This window comes from Maylandia zebra, linkage group LG3 (assembly GCF_041146795.1).
Source record: "Maylandia zebra isolate NMK-2024a linkage group LG3, Mzebra_GT3a, whole genome shotgun sequence".
NCBI lineage: Eukaryota > Metazoa > Chordata > Actinopteri > Cichliformes > Cichlidae > Maylandia > Maylandia zebra.
Window position 1 is genome coordinate 40963100 of NC_135169.1, and position 5060 is coordinate 40968159.

Genomic DNA, 5060 nt, shown 5'->3' on the forward strand with positions numbered 1-5060 from the left:
TGGCACAGAGGGAGTGGGTGGGGTCTAAAGCTGGAGTAACCCAGACTAGAAGAAAGTCTTTTAAAATATCACTAAACTTTAAACTACAAACTAATTATAATCTAACAAACTAAGACAAAGAGTAGAGGACATGTTGTTTTCTATCTAAATGTGGTGTACTGTCAGATACATACAGTCAACGACAGGCTAAACCCTATGCAAAGCTGTGCTTTGCAAAAACAGAGTTTAGTCTATAGAGCAGTGCAATTGACCAAACAGGAAGAAACAAGAAACAAGGCTCAGGAAAAGGGGTGGGAGCTAACGGAGGAAGAGGGAATTGGCAGAAAGGTGCAGGACAGGAGCTGTGTGGCTGGAATCTGCGTCATCCTCCTCACTCCATCAACTCCAATACACACGCTCAGATGATGCATGAAAATCCATTTATGCTATGAGCCAGGAGGGAAGATGTCTCCGAAAAAAAGATGGAGAGATAAACAAAGGGTGGAAAGAAAGATCTCTGCTGGTAGTGTATGAGCAAAACTGGTGGTACAGTACCAGTGAGCATTACATTTTATAGTAAGTGAGGGCAATTCTCTTTGGAGTTCTCAGTAGTAGGCCGGTCTGAGACGCTGCCATATCTCGGCTATCCTGATGACAGTCTGATAGATGGGTGAATAGATGTCTTCCATTAGACTGGCATCGGCATCGTGGTGTGCCACACCATCCCCTCGCAGCATAAAGGTCCTGGGTTCACTGGCTGACTGAGGCCTTTCTGCATGGACTTTCTCCAGGTACTGCAACAGTCATGCATTTGGTATGCAATTGTAATTCTAAATTGAATGGTTGTCTGTCCTAGTCCCACATTAGAGTGGTGACCGGACCACAGTGTAGCCTGCCTCTGCAAGGATGGTCCCACCTCCAGTGACCAAGAATTGCATAAGGGGAAGAACAAAGGAACTTTAATGCTGCAAGGTAATATTTGTTTCACTTTTGTTTTAAAGTCCTGAAACATTAAGGCCAAAATCCCACAGCCGGTGTGTTCACTACGGTGCATCGAGCTCACTTTACCAGTCAATTGCCCGCAACTTTACCTTTTCAAGGTCTGTCTATAGATCGACTTGAGAGAATCTAAACAAAAACAAGTGTAGTCTTGTCTCAAAAGATATTCATTACAGAGACAGCTGTTTGCTCTTTACATTTTTTAGAAACTGCCTTAACAAAGAAGGAATAAATACTTAATCAATACTGAATTCAACATATAAGCATGAAGTACCTTGTACTCCAGTGGACAGTTTTAAAGAGAACCTCAGAAAAGTCCTTTCTTTAGTAAACATGTAGGAGAGGCTCGACCCCCGAGGAAGACTGTGGGCAAACAATCTCCTTTTTTAAGACGACAACCTTTCTTCGTGAAAACTGCAAGCCACTTTCAGATGCTATCATCAGTGGCACATAATGTCATTAAAAGCTTCCGACAATCTGGAGAAATCTCTATATCTGCAAGAGATGAGGAGATGGAAAAAAACCAATACTGAAAACATGTGATGTTCAGTTCGCAGACAGCACTGCATTAAAAACAGATAGGATGCTCGAGTGGAAATCGCTGCATGGGCTGAGGAGCACTTCTGAAAACCATCATCAGTGAACAGTTTGCTAGTGCTTCCGTGAATACGAGCTAAAACTATAGAAAACAATAAAGAATAATAAAAAAGATATATAAACATCAAGTGAAGCTGCCATCTTTGAGCTCAGACACATTCAGTCAAAATGTCTATTGAATCACAACTCTAGTTCTTTTTGGGTCGGAGATTGTGTCCTCAAGGCTAAAGAAGAACACGCAGATCAAAAGCCAGCATTTGTGATGATAAGCTTAGCATCAGCGGGTTCTATTGTAAAACACTCTTGAGTTATGAATGGAAACACTGTTACAAAACAGACCTCAAACTGTTCTGAATTTCTACATAAAGTGAGAATGGGAAAAATATTTCGCTTATGTAGCCCAGATGAAAAATATCATACTTATTCTCTTTATATTAACTGTCCACATCAACAAGCGTCGTATTTCCTATGACCATTGAATGCACCTCTCAGTTCACCCCACGTGAGGGCACCTAGCTCAGCAACCAATCAGAGCCTACCCAGGCCGCATTGACCCTGTCAGCCAGGAAGTGAGGTGGAGGTGCATGGTGTCCCGGGTTTTTCTTATCTCAGCAAGAGGAGTGGAGGCATCTACTACTCAAACCGAGAAATCCACGGACAAAAGAGAGGAAAACTCAGGATTGAGAGGAAGGAAAGCCAGCCTACTTACCTGCTGGAAGTCCGGAGTCGAGTGGCTGGATGAAGGAGAGAGGCAACGTCGGCTAACCACTCACCTTTCATCCGGAGAGCTGCTGCAATTCCAACGCCAGTGTGTGTTGGGCTTTTGTGAAACAGAGCAACGGTCAGGTTTTTTGGAGAGGACGGAAAAGTCCAAGGACCAGGACGATATTCTGGTTGTGATAGATGGCGAGCCAACCACTTTGAGGACGATCTACCCCAAAGAAGATACACACCACACACTCATACATTCCAGTTACACTCACAAGGACCTTTGAAGTTGGCTATCGCCAGCTTAACTCTAAATTCTTAAAGGGCCCCAACGAGTACTTTTATTTTGTTGAGTGTGCACACTATTTATTTTATTTTATACTTTATCTGTACAAATTGGACAAATACCTGTTATACTTTGTAACAATACAAGAGTGGCTACTCAAAAGTTAACATTGTGTCCAGGTCATTATTGCTGCTCAATACTTTGGCTCCATACGAATTTGGTGTCTTCTGATTCTGGCCAGGGTCTTATTACGAGCCCAAGTAATTATTGCGCTGTAATTCACCTTTATACCTTAAAGTTGGTTACACTTACAAAAGTAGCAATTGTTGTCCTCTGCTCCCAAACCCATATCGAGTCTTGTAAAAAAGGAGGCGATGGAACAATATGTGGCTGTGAAAGACATGCAGAGGGTTGGTGTGAGAAGGCGATGCTACAGAGGTGAATGTTTTGCTGTGGCGATCCTGAACAAAGAGGAAAGAGTAAAAGTAAACTTTTTTATGGTGGCTCTGAGAGGTCAAACAAACTGCAAGTTCCAAAAAAACACACCAGCAGATAGAAAAAAACACTGCAAAAGCACATAAAGCACAGCAAAGTTGAATAAAGCACAATGGAAGTGTTTCTGGGGAAATATTAATGTGACGGAACAGCTGCAGAAGCCACAGAACAAAGCAAAACATGCCAAGGACTGACCTGAGATAAGCTTAAAAGAAGCAGAACATTCATCAGCATTGTGAGGGGAAAAAAAGATGCATGTAATGTGTGTAATATGATTCAGTAATGTTGATACATGTACGCTATTAGCCATTTACTGTTAGCTTGTCACTTCCGCAGCTGTTCCGTCACATTATTGTCTCCCCAAAACATTTCTTTTGTTTTTCTGGGAGACAATAACCTGAGACTGCTTGTTACTGTTTTCTAAGCTGCATTTAACCTTTCAAGATTTTATTATCACCATTTTCTATAAAACAGGGTTTATATGACTTACAAATCGCTGATTTCTGTGGATAATATGCAGTGTCTCTCTTTTAAAAATCAGGTTGTATAATGGAAAAGAATGCAGAAGGTAGGTTTGGATAATCCACTGCAAGAATGAACACAATAACATCATCTGAAACAGAATCTATCTCCCCATAATTTGAATTCAAGAGGCAACCTACCCCACGTATACTCTTAATTATTTTTGCACTAAACAGCTTTTATTTTAAAGACAGCTGAAAAGATTCACATGGTGTTCACTCTTGTGTTGAACTGATCTGCCATCAGTGCTTACGGAGAGTACAAGGAAGTGCCGGTGTGAGAGATGCACTTTACAAGCTGGATCTTGTAATCTGGCGAGGCATTCAAGAAAAAAGGAACTTTAATGCATTTACTAGTGCTTGCTGTAAAACACTTCATTGTTAATTCTTAGTACAACTCTTTCTGCAGCAGTCTTTACTGCCCTAAGTCTGCTAATTGTTGGTGTTTATCTGGTTCTAAACACGAGTAATATGTAACTGTAAATGATGAGAGCATCGTCACTGGCTTTTCTCGGCTAAAAACTTCTGACAGACTGTATGAAATAGACCCTGGTGCAGCACTCGTGAATTTAAGCGCTCTTGACAAAATGTCATTTGGGATGTTCTTGAGCTCCCATCTCACTTGTGGACACAGGTGTTGGACGTCCTCTGTAATTGCCCCCCATGGTTTGCCTGTCTGAAGAACACCTGGACTTCCACAAAGCACACCAACAGTTGCGACTGTCAGAAAAGCATGCGTGCACGTCTCATCTTGAAGAACAGATTTGTTTTTTGACAATCCTTTGAATTCTATTTTTTGACTTTTAAAGTCAATGAACTATATAACTGCTTTGAAAACATTTATTTTTATTTTTTGGTGCTTCTGTTGCTACACAATCATACATAGCCGTGCCATTGCATTTATATGTGTTTTGGACTAATAGTTGGTTTGCAAGGACATTACTGTTTAAGTCAAGTTTTATTATAACTTGATGATGATGACTGATTACCACATGGCAGTTGAGTGAGATGAGAAAATGCAAAAAAACAAAACAAAACATCTGTTTATTAAAGCTGGGCCAGCGTGTGATTTGACTGAGTGTCAAAAGTCCATTTATCTTGCTAAACAAGGTGGCAGAAGCCAGCCAGGATTAAAGAACTGGGTCTCCGGCCGACTCTCACCTTCAGCACTCTCTCAGCTCGGAATGAGAGTGCTCCATCATCCAACGCGCTCCGTGACACCAGCTGGGCAACTAGGTGGAAAGAGCAATGGGGGTGTCGTGCTGTCCACGAGCACCTTGCCTGTGCCACAACAAGGCCTGCTTTGGTTTTCGACTCACGCATCGCCTGCACATGAACAAAGAGGAAGCACCTTGGTGACTGCTCATGATCAAGGCCATTACCACTGCCCACGATAAACAGCACACAGTGTTTTGTCTTTTTGACACCGTAAAGTTACCAAAAAAATTAAATGTTTGTTTACCTGCTGGCTATGA